Here is a 12,836-nt window from a genome sequence, read left to right as displayed (position 1 = left end):
TTCTAGAATATACGCAATGTTCAATTTTCGTTCTTGAGAGTCTGAGCAGTTCTTGTTTGCATACATGTTTAGTGCAGGATTGCTGTTGATGTTCAGGACAGCTTTATGGAAATCCCTCCAGATGAATATACTCAATAGAGCAAAAAATCTTGCTATGTCTCTAATGCATAGGAAGAAAGGTCTTTTAACAACTGTGTAATTGTGAGTTTTAGCCTTAAAGGAACTTTCTTGGCTTGGATTTCCCCTCCCCTCCCCTCAGATACTTAATAATCAAAGTATATGCCAAGAAACTAATGATGCAAATCAGAGTATTGCATATGAACCTGGACCTCTTTCCCACAGTGTAGTGTGCATAAGTGTGACCTAGATTGGACCCAGAAAGTCAATGTTAGAAAATAGACAGTCCAACATGATCTATAGGAAGGTGCTGCTACCTTGGGTAGATGCACAGACCCAATTACTATCCTCCATAAATGAGCATAAAGAGCCCCAGTATAGGTTCTGCAGCTTCTAGACTTATCTGACAACCAGCTGAAAAAGGGAGAAGGTGCAAACCTTCATTAGTAAACATCCAGGCCATTTCCTTGGCATGAACCCACTGCTGTGTCAGCTGCGCACCTCACCGTGCTCTAGGTGCTATCTGATGTTACTATGCTTTTGTAATACCTTTTGAATTCTGATGCAGAAATCTAAGCACAAAGAAAAACTTCCCCAAGCTGTGATAGCTTTATATACATCACTCACTTTAGAACTTAGGCCCAATTCTCTCTGGATGTTTAACTTGGAAGAGCTTCTCCATTAGCTTTCTGACTCATGCACACCCCTCTAATGCAGAGCTGCAACCCTTGTCAGTTGTCACTTAGCAGTGCCTGACACATAGTAGGAGCTCCATGAACATTTGCTTTCCAGGGTTGAACTAGCTTTATTGTGAGAGAAACGGGAGTACATAACAGAGTTGAAATGAACTTGAAGGAGGACTGATAGATCTTGAGTACATTAAAATAAATCCAGGCAGTGAAACAGTTGGGGTTTGATATAGCTTCCCAAGGGAAGGAGTGGAAGTTTCATTACTCAGGGCATTTTAAACTAGAGTAGACAAAACACTAGTAGGGTATGTTGAAATAAAATATGCGTAGTCCGTCTGTGAATTAGTGTTTACTTTCAATATAATTATAAGTGAAGCAACACTGTAATGGGAATTTTTCATACACAGGAAAGCTATGGCTACTATGTTTCCACATCGACCATATGTTGCACATATTGGTTGGTGTGGATGTGTATCCTTACTGCCCTCTAGTGGATGAAATGTAAGACCTACCTGATCCAACGGATCTAACAAGCTACTATGGCTCGGGGATATATCAATCTTTAATCATTTAGGGTAGAAAGAAAATAGCTGTGTTGATGCATTTTCCATCAAATTATAAAATTGAAGGGCATTAAAAACAACAGAGTCAAACTCTGTAATTAAGACTGCCATTTAATGTTTGTTCGCACACGGTATTCATTTCTGTGTATCCCTGCCAAAGATCCATTGTGTAATGTTGTCCTCACATGACATTAAAAACACCAGTTCCCTGGAAAATGTAAAAAAGAAACCGTGCTGCCTTGAAATACATGGAGCTTACTTTTGGAAACATAAAATTAATACAGGCGCAGTAAGATAATTTGGAACACAAATAACAGCTCAAAGGAACTTGAAAATCAGTACTACTCTTTAAAATCTGAGCAAGCATATTAGCAATCTCTGGGTGTGCTGGCTGATATTCAGGAGAGGGCAGGCAAAATGGGCCTCAGCACAGGGAAGCTGATTTTAAAAGGACTGACACTCTTACCCAGAATAATGGGGCAGGAAAATAAGTCAAAACACACATTTAGTACTGGGGGTATATATTTAATGCTTTATTATTTAGGCTGCTTTTCAGGTATAGGATCCAAATGCTTTACTCCATTAAAGAAAGATATAGCTCTATGCAGTTTTTTTGTTTGTTTGTTTTTGTTTTTAGCATTATGTCATTAAGACAAGGGATAAATTTGAAATTCTCTTTATATAATATTGTTTTAAAGAATTTAGATTTAATCACTCAATTTTAGTTTCAGACATAGCATGTGAAATAATTCCCCTAAAATACTGAGAGGGAACAACTATAAAATCCAAGTTGCCAAAACAACTGATATACCAGGTAGAGTACGAAGAGACACATGTTGAGTGCAGCAGGCCAAGGGCCATTACTACAAATGTGGAGGGGAAAGTGGACTCATCCTTTGAATACCATAAATTATTAGAAGCTGGTGATGTGGCGCTAGGTGTACATTTGAGGAGAGGGGGATATGGATGGGCACGAAGCCAGATTGCTCACTTTGAGGGAGTGACAATTTTCACAATACCTGATTTGGCAAAGGAGTTGCCATGGTTTAGGAATCAAAGGTAGACTCCAGAGGGCTCCTTGGCAATTTAAAAAAAAGCAACAGCCCTCCCTAGATGAGGGTGAAAAACAACATGGCATCTCTCATTACCTGAGTGACGTAGAAAAAAATCTGACCCAATAAATATCCTGGAAATTTGGTTTTCACCACAACCAGGTTTACTGTGCAGCAATTAGCAACTCTATAGACAGATGACTGGAAGCCCCAGGAGAGTTGGGGGTAAGCAGTATGGGCCACAGGGAAGAAATGCAGCCAATTTCCTACTTAGCACCACGGACAGAGCTGTCAGGAGACAGGAACATCCTTGGAGTTATCCTCGGAGTTAAAGAAATACTAAGAAATCAGGGCTGCATTTGAAAGATGCTTCTTATCCCCATTATGACTGGCTTGTGGGATTGTGCTGGAATTGTGTTCCGCTACTTTCCCGCAGTGCAGCCCCAGGAACTGAAATGGGCCATCTCTGAATAAAAAGGTGTCCTGCCCACCTGTATACATGGGGGAAGTAAGGTTGATACTGAAGAATGATGCGTTTCCTTGACCTTTCTGTCACTTCTGGTTTTTGAAAAATCATAGTACCTCAAGGAATAAGACCCGGGCTTCCCTATGACAAGATGAGTCCACATGTATTTCAGCCTTAGGATCTCCAGGGCACAGCTATGGGCAGAACTAAGGGGAGAGACTAAGTAAACACAACCTTAAAAGAAACTCAAGCACCGCTATTCCATCTCCTGTCATAGCACATCACAAATTAGACCCTCTTTTTTTCTCTTAGTTGTGGTCTTCACAGGGTGAAAGGCACTGTTCAACTCTGTAACTGAGTAACGGGATCTGGGAAATGAATGCTATTCCTCTTACACTTGAGCAGTGAGTGGGTCTCCTTTACTGCCCGGCTGCAGCTTGGTGTAGAGACCTAGTTTAAGGAGAGAGCATCCTGGCACAAATTATCTGACATTAAATCTTACTGCCACTTGCTGAAAATTTGGCTAAAGCTTTTCCTATTTGATTAATAAGAACCTAATCATTTCTAGAAGAACTTGATAGCAGGGGGCTTCTGGGCTGCAGTTTTAAGCATTTTTTAGGATTCTCTTCCATATCTTCTCTTTCTTAGGCCTTCATGTCCACAAGGGAGTTTAGTGGGGCTATAAAGGGAGCTGGAACCTGAAATTTCTGTCGACTCACTACACATGTTCACCAAATAGTAAAGTCCTCACTTGAAATCCCAGCAAGGCAAGATAAGCTCTGTCTGCCCAGCAGCCTTTCAGAGGCATTAAGGGTAAGAGAGAAGGTAAGTAATTCACTATGCGTCCCCATTTCTATAATGGGGAAGGACGTCTTGATACATTTACAATACTCCTCTGGGGATATTTCATCAGTTATACCTAAACTCTAATGGACAATAATTGATTTGAACTTTCCACTTAGCACAGAGCTGTAAACAGCTTCACTGCAGACGGCAGCAATGAGCCGACGTTTTGTAAAGTGGAGAGAGATTCAGAAAACTTTTGTACTGGGTCAGGCTGTAGCCTAACAGCTTTTGTATCCAGGGAAGAAACAGTTTGTCCTCCTGGTTTTAATAGCTGGGCTAATAGAGTTTCAAGTCTGCAGTAGGTATAGGTTACCTTTTGAAGGCATTCCATTTTAACCCCGCACCATTATGATGGGTTTATAACCCAGCCATAAAAATGCATTCCTGATTTAAACATACATCAGGACACACTCAAAAACATAACTTTCAGAACACTAATTTCCTGATGAAGGGGAAAAGAAGACATTAAAGTCATTTTAAGACTATAGTTTCTTTCTTTCTTTCTTTCTTTCTTTCTTTTTTTTTTTTTCCCAGCTCTCTGTGGTCAGCGAACCTCTCAATGTCCCTTGTCTGGCTGACATTATTCTGTTTCTTCCTCTCACTCCCTTGACACTTCACTGTGTTTCTAGCCATATTCTGGTACAGTGTCTCACTGAATGACCATGAGGCCTCATCTGTTGCAAGCCCTGGGCCAAGCACCAGGGTACCTCTGTCCCACAGCTGCTTCTGCAGCCCCTCTCCAGCCCTGCTGAACACCAAAGTAAATGAAGTCTGAGGAATCCTTATTCTATTTAAATCAGTTTTTCTGTCTTCCTCATGACATCGGATTAAAAAAAAAAATGAGGCATGACAGAAGGATTACAACATGAAGAGAAATGAAAGATGAACTATGTTTTGCTCAGACCACTGCATCTTCTGTTCAAATTGTGGCTTTCCTACCTTGTCCTGGGATTTCTCGAAATGGCAGCTGCTCAAACACAACAAAGGGTAGAGACTCCTTTGGAGCTGTTGCTTCTGCTTCTCTGGTGTCAAAAATCTACAAACCTCATGGCAGGACCTTATGTAATCTCCAGTTACAGCTTTGTAAAAGCAACTTTAGTCTGACGTGTGAGGAACACACAGCAAGAAGGTACATTTTGTGAATATAATGCCACCTGTCATTACTCACCTTGTGTGAGTTTGACACAGAATATGAATTTTCTGGTAATTCATCTGATGAGATTATAAGAGCAAAAACATTTCATTGTCAGAAAATAGATATACCCTCCACCCCCAACTGTAACTCCCTTTCTAGAAATCTACAGGAAAAACAAGATACAATCAGACATTTTGTAAGAGGTCCAGATTCTGAAATGGATTAAAATCAAACTAAACATAACTTGCTCCACTTGGCCCTGGAAAAAACAGGCTGTGGATTCCAGACATCAAGCTTATTTCTGGTTTTGATTCTCACTGATTATATAGGTAACACTAAGCCTCAGCTTTCCCATTTCCCATTTAGAGAGAAGGATACCTGTACATTTATATTCATTCATATTTGTGTACATTCATTTACTGATGAGATGAATGAAATTATATGATAAGCTACTGGGCCAAAAGATGGTATATATATTTAAGGTCATTCACATTTAGAGAGGCATGATCAATGACTGACAATAGTCAAAGTTCACAGCATTTTATCCCCTTCTTGGGTAGAAGGCAACATGGAAATGGCATTTCCTATTTATTAGCTTATAAGAGCCTAGCCCTACCCAAGTTCTTCTCAAGGCCAAGGCCTTTTCTTCCATGGTCAAAGGGCAACATTTTAATATCTGACCTTTAAAAGTTAAATCTGCCATTCTCAAATTTGGTTTTACCAATGTTACAAACTCACCTAGCTTTCAGTTGAATTGCCAAGACCTCCTTTCAGCATTAAGCTTCCATGGAACACTCTCTGACCACAAAACCTCATACAACTGTACTTGGTGATTTCAAATTATTTACTTAATCAACACTTTAACAGTTATTACTCTGTGGGTATTTATATTGTAGACTATCACTGTATCTGGTTCTGCTTTCATAAATTTTGCTAAGCACACAATGTGCTTTAAAAATAAAATGATGACAACAGTTAACAAGGAAGTGGATAACTTAAATTCACTCCATTTTTAAATATCAGCCTTGAGATTCAGAGTTCCATAATTAATGGATATGGGAAAAAGCTTAGAGAGAGTTCAGGGAAGAGGTCAAAGAATTCTCCCTCTTTCCTTGCCCAAAATATTTTAAGAGGTGATTTGATAATGGTTATCAGTAAGATGATGTGTTAATAGATGTTCTCCATCTATAATTCAGATTAAACATTTTAAAAGGGGGCTTGAGAAACATCAGGGATTTAGGTTAGTATAAAATTCTGACATATTTCAGAATGTTAAATGCTCATATGAAGTACTGTGATGTCCTATCATAAGTTTTATGAAACACTTTGGTGGTCTCCTTTTGTCTACAGCAATTTAGGTAAAGTGGTGCTAGAAGGCAGGGTAGGTAGACCAAATGGTCCTAGACTTCAGCTTTTTATAAAAGTTAAAAATGAGTTGTAGAGCTTATCTTGAAATATTCTTTCACAAAAACCCTATGTGTGATACAAGAACTCAAACACCCCACATGCTAAAGTTGACTGCTGTCAAAGGGAACCAGTCTCATGGGAAATGTTTGATCTCACTGATCAGTCTTTATATATGCTTGGCAGAGGTCAAGGAAGCAGATCTAACACCTATAAAATAAATAAGAGATTTATTTCCTTGTTTGCTTTTAAAAATGTCATTTACTGATTTTTCTTCCCCTTACAGTATTCAGCTGTATGCAGCCATATTATAATTGTCACATAATAACCTTAATTCAGGGACACATCTTTTAAAACAATGTATTATTCAGCAACCTTAGGTAAACATGCAATTTAGGAGTGGAAAAGATGCACACAGAGACAAATAATCATAGATATAAAGCATGGTGAATTTCTGTGCCATGCACTTCACACCCCAACTCATCTCACAGGGAAACTAGAGAAGGGGCAGAACCATTTCTATTATGATAATTCACAAAGGGAGGCCATATAGATATGCATGCAAAGTCTCTCCCCACCTCTCCATTTACATGCCAGGATTTCAACTCTGCGACACTGAGTCCCTTCATTTAGCCAATTAGTCTTTCCAGCTTTATGTAATGCACGCCAAGAAGAAGGAGAAATAGAAGTGCTGACGTTCAGTGCTTTGAAAGTTGCTATTCTAATGCCAAAGCTGCCTCTTGAGCAATTTCCAGAATGTATTAACATGGGAGCAAAGCTCTATTCCTAAGGACATGGATCACATTATGCAGGAGAGCCCCCTTCAATGTGTCACAATTGCACAGAATCTCCTCCATCTCTCACTTGAGTCCTTAGCATGGACTCAAGTTTATGGTCCTTACTCAGGCAAAACCTAGGAGGTTTTCCTGAAAAAAAGGGCCTGATTTAAAAATATTTAGCAAGCAAAGCATGGTATGTCTTCTGGACTATAGCAGTGGCCAGGGCTTTGCATGGCTGTACTGAAGGAAGCCAGTCAAGATCCAAAGCAAACCAGTCTCTCAGTTTAGTTTAGAATGAAGGGCAGTCTCAGTTCCCCACTTTTTTTTTTTTAACCAACCAAATCTAGGTTCAATTTTTAATTATTTTAATTCAACATGCAACTCCTTAATTTTCCTTCACTATTAAGGATCAAGTTGAAAAGAGTCGATATTTAAACAATATATATATATATATGCTTCTACACTTGCAAAATGTGTAGCTGTGCATGTCATGTCTGCTTACACATATGATTCTGATACTTAGCGGGCAATAAGAATTTGCTCTGAAATACTCAAAACTGTTCACTTCCCTTATTCTTTCGACCATCCTGGCCAGAGCTGAAACAGTGATGGAGATTTCAACATCACCCTCTCCTTTTCTTTTATCAATGGATTTACACAAGTCAGTTTGTGTCAGTCTGGCCTTTACAAATTCAGCCTTTCTTTGCCTACTTCAGGACATTTTCAAGAAGTGACTGCATAGGTCCTTCACAGAGGCAGCACAGCACAGTGGAAGTAGCTCGTGACCAAGATCAAAGACCCCTGTGCCCTACTTTTGGCTCTCCTATAAATCAGCTCTGTTTATATGACGACTTTTCTCTTTGAGGTTTCCCTCCCCTGCCCCACACACAGAATTTGGGTATTGGCTGAGATGATCCTGCAAGGTTCCTTCAAGTTTCTTGTTTCCCTACAAAGCTTCTAAAAATGGCTTTTTCCTTTGTCTTTGCCCTCTGTAACTTAAAACCTTGGCTCAATCTTATCCTTCAATGATTCCCTCAATATCTCTTTACTATCTTCCTAACTATGCTGTCCCTCAAAAGGCATTGTCCTAAGGCTCATAGTTTTTTCTTCTTGCATACATTCCTTTATGCATTTTAGGGGTTGAGGCACTTATCCATCTTTTCCTATAATCTACCTCTCTTAGTTATGGTTAAATAGGTTAATTTACTTAACACTTCTTCAGAATACCTCTGATTAGACAATCTGCTAGCACCTCAAATTCCCTATGGAGCACTCTCTCTGTCCTTTTTGTTTGTTTGTTTGTTTTTTTGTCTTTTGTCTTTTTAGCACTGTACCTGTGGCATATGGAAGTTCCCAGGCTAGGGGTTGAAGAGGAGCTGTAGCTGCTGGCCTGTACCACCATAGCCACAGCAATGCAGGATCTGAGCTGTGTCTGTGACCTACACCACAGCTCATGGCAACACCAGATCCTTAACCCACTGAGTGAGGCCCCGGATCAAACCCTCGTCTTCATGGATACTAGTTGGGCTCATTAACCATTGAGCCATGATGGGAATTCTCCTCCATCCTTTTTAAATCATTATGGTATCCAAATTCTATAAAACTACAGTCCATGACATCATCCAATGCCGTAAATGTCTGTTAAACTTTCACACCTTAAAACATTTTGCTCTTGGAGTTTGTGTTGGCTCAGTGGAAACGAATCCGACTAGTATCCATGAGGATATGGGTTTGATCCCTGGCCTCGCTCAGTGGGTTAGGGATCCGGCATTGCCATGAGCTCTGGTGTAGGTCACAGACATGGCTTGGATCCCACATTGCTGTGGCTGTGGGTGTGGATGGCAGCTGTAGGTCTGATTTGACCCCTAGCCTGGGAACTGCCATATGCCCCAAGTGCAGCCATAAAAAGCAAAAAAAAAAAAGAAAAAGAAAAAAGAAAAAAAGTGTTCTTATATATAGTCAATTATGAAATACATAAAAAATTTTAAAACAATTTTAAGTCAAATATACGTTTTTTATTATTGTCCTTGGCTAGCTCTTGGTCATAACATACCTAGGATATGAAAACTGCTTCCTCACTCCAAACATCTTCTCAATGGTTTGACTGTCATAGCTCCCTTTTCAGTCATCCAGTGGATCTCTATCCTGCTTCAGATCAATGATGAATTGCAAGCTCCTAGCACTGAAAGCCCTTTGTAGGTTTGCTCTTTTAATCTGTCAGAAAATGGTGCCACTAAGGCCCATGTATATCCACTAAGGAAATCTCCTCCAGATTCTGTTTTTTCCCATTGAAAATCTTCCCTTTTTGTGTGGAAAAATCCATCTCTGAACCTTTCCCACATAGGCCTGCATCTGTGGAATAATTCCTTACACTAGAAGAGCATCTTTCCCTCCTTCAAATTATAACTGAAATGCTGCTTCTGCTAGAGAGATTTCTAAGACTACGGGGCAGTCAGTTGCCAATACTCTAAACAAGGTAAAAACCACTCTGTTTTACCATACTTTAAAAAATTTACTGTATTTTAAATGTATGTTGTAGTTACTATAGTTGCTTTTAAATTCCGTGGATGGTATGAAAAACACAGTGAGTACCCAACCAATAGCTTCCTTAAGTTACTGCCTTGCAAATTTAGGTCTTGATTTCAAATAGTTAAATATAATATATAATATATATACATATATATATAACCCAACTATCCTGCTTTGTTACTTTAAGACAGATAAAGTTACTTAAGTCTCCCGGTTTTTTGTTTGTTTGTTTTTTTGGTTTTTTTTTGGCCATACCTGTGGCATGTGGAAGTTCTAGGCCAGAGATAGAACCCACACACCATGGCAATGACCTGAGACATAGCAGTGACATTGCCAGATCCTCAATCCTCCAGGCCACCAGGGAATGCCAAGTCTCATGATTTTTGAGAACTGTCAACTGCTATGCATGTGGTAGGTAGCAGTAAACGCTTGTTGAATTGGATTGAGGAAGAACCACCTTAAACAGTTTATTCTTGAAGGAGGGAGTAGTGAGAAGACAATTAACATAAATATTCTATAACAGCATCTAAGTATAATAAAAAATAATACTCAAATGTGAGTCTCTTAAGTTTCACTCATCCTCTTAATTATTTAATATTATATTGATATAAATATGCTTTTAAAAATAACTTTGATTTTAGAATACTAAATTTACACACCAAGAATTAGACACTAGCAAAATCTCATAGTCTGATTTATTTCTCTGTAATATATCTGTCTTGAGAACATCAGTAGGAATACACCAAAGAAATATGTCCCTCACGGGATCAACTATATAAAAAGACAGAACACATCATCAGCACAAAAATCATTATCCATCTAATTTCTCCCATTCTAGATGGCTCCGGTGAGCCCCTCCATCATTACTGACTAGGGTTAAGATAGACCTTAATGGATTAATTAAACCAAAGCAGAACTGCACTACAGACCAAAGAGGAGGAGGTCCTGACACAGACAAGGCAACAATCCCGTTCTTTTATTCAAATGTGTAAGACCTGGCTACCCGGTTGCTGCACATTTGTACGGTAAAGTAGCTGTCCAAAAATAAGATTTGGTGTCTGTTGCCTGGGTCTTCCCCTTAGCACTCATAAAAATTTAATACTTGGGTGCTTATCCAAATTTATTATGTAAGAAATTAAATGTTAAGACCTTTCTTTTGCTTCAGGAATGTGGGAGCATCTGGAAGAGCAATAAAAGAAAAGCAATAAATAGATAAATAAATACATGCAAAGAAATAGAGTCTGCATGGTTACTTTGGTAATCAAGAAGCCTCAACTTGGTTGGTGGGGGGGTGGTGGCGGGAGCTATTGTTTGGACAATAGAGAGGGCCAGGACACAGAAAATTCACAAAAAGCAGAAAGGGGAAATGCCCACCATAAAATCAGTGAGACACGCCCAAAGGCAGCTGTCAGTAATGGAAACCTTAAGAATTGGTCATTTAAAGAGGATTTTGAAATTCAGATGTAAAAAGAGAAGATGTTAATCCAAAAGGTCCAATTTAGGGTTTTTTTCCTTGTAAAATGAAGAGAAAAAAAAGAAGGACCCCTCTCCCCACTTTCCAGATAGGGACAATGAGACTCTATGACACACAACAGTAAGTATACAGGTATCAAAAACAAACAAACAAACAAACGAAACACCAGAAATACCCCCCCGCCCCCGGAAATGGTGAGACTGACTAGGGCAGACTGTCATTAACATCAAGCATATCCTGTGAGTCTAGAAGAGCATCTATGAAGCCAGATTGGAACTAGCAAGTCTCATTTCCAATAAAGAGGAAGGTCCTGAAGGATTCCAGAAGTGGGGATCTGGGCAGCTTTCAGTTTCTTTTTGGAAATGAAGGTAGGCTCCTCTAGGGGGTCAGGCTGGCCCTACCACGTTGAATTCCAGTGTCTACATGATAAATAATTGAAATGAAAAGACATCAGTTTCAGTGGCTGCTCTGAGTTTTAAAAGCAAGTACAAATTCCCACCCCCCTAGTAGATTTCAATTGTGATTCTTGCATTAGGGGAAAAACTTGCACTAAGTTCAAAAAATAGCATAAACAGCTCTCAAAAACACATGTCATTTCTCACTAGAGAGAAGAAACAGAATTATGGAGTTGGAAGGGTTTCCTACCTTAGTGATTATTTAATCTAGTCATTTTGTAAGTGAGGAAACTGAGGACTTGCCAATGGTCACAGAGTCAATTATGCAGTTGGCAATTTTATCAGTAATGAATCCACAGATGGATTCAGAGCTATCAGTGATCCCATGGAACTGGGCTCCTTAAGAGCTCTTATTTAAGAAAAAAAAAAAAAATATATATATATGTAAATACAGAGAGAGAGAGAGAGAGAGAGAGAGAGAGAGATATCTATAGATATGGACCTAGCTATATATATAAAATACATTGCTAGACAGTAAAAATAGCATCCTACATCACAGTCATGGTCAGGTGGTCAAGAAGCCACTGGTTAAATTTTTAACTTGACAAACATATATTGAGCTCCAACAATGTGCAAATCTTATGAAAATAAAAGACTTTTAATTAGACACAGTTTGTGCTGTTTCAAAGAGTTTTACATCTGCCACGCAATCATGTAAAATAATCGAGTAGTCAAACTTGTTCCCATTGGATGAATATAAAATATAATCATTAATTTTGAATTAAGAGAGAAGGCACTATATCGTAGTCAGAGACTGGAAATCATGTGGAATGTTTCTAGTACACGAAATCTAAAGCCATTGATTTTACTTGTTCTATGCATTTGGACATGCTTTCCCCTCAGACTCTACCCCCAATTCAGTGCCCTGAGTAGCTCAGAAACAGGGCTCTCTCAGCCTTGCTGCTCCGCTTAGGCCCAGTCTCTGAGAGAGTATTTAGGTCAAGGATGAGGGTGGAGCTGGGGATAAAGCAAAGAACCTGGCTGAGCCATGTGTCTATTAGCTCCAACACACTACCTAATCTCCAAGTCATTTCGCTTACAGTTATATTTCAGTATATGCCACAGCAGAATGATTTCCTTTGAGATGAACAAAAATTGAGTGGCTAAAACTTAATGAATACAACTGGTTCAAAAAATTTGGATATGGAGGAAAATCACTAATAGTAAACTTAAGACCAGAGAAGTGATCGTATCATCCAGGCATTTCTCCTAAAAAGAAGGGAGGAGAGAAATAATTTAAGTGCCTACCATGTTTCAGACACTATGTTGGGGGATTTACCTATATTATCTTATTTAATCCTAATAAAAACCTTCCAGAGTAGAGATT

At 39.1% G+C, this 12,836-nt stretch overlaps 1 protein-coding gene across 47 annotated transcripts in view; it reads right to left on the bottom strand.

The window, feature by feature from the left end:
• Window positions 1-12,836, bottom strand: part of ZBTB20 (zinc finger and BTB domain containing 20) — an 812,500-nt gene that overhangs the window by 105,107 nt on the left and 694,557 nt on the right. The gene's annotated exons all lie outside the window — the stretch shown is intronic.

Source organism: Sus scrofa, chromosome 13, assembly GCF_000003025.6.
Source record: "Sus scrofa isolate TJ Tabasco breed Duroc chromosome 13, Sscrofa11.1, whole genome shotgun sequence".
Taxonomy (NCBI): domain Eukaryota; kingdom Metazoa; phylum Chordata; class Mammalia; order Artiodactyla; family Suidae; genus Sus; species Sus scrofa.
The sequence above is the reverse complement of the archived record's forward strand: the minus strand, read 5'-3'. Positions and strand labels throughout refer to the sequence as shown.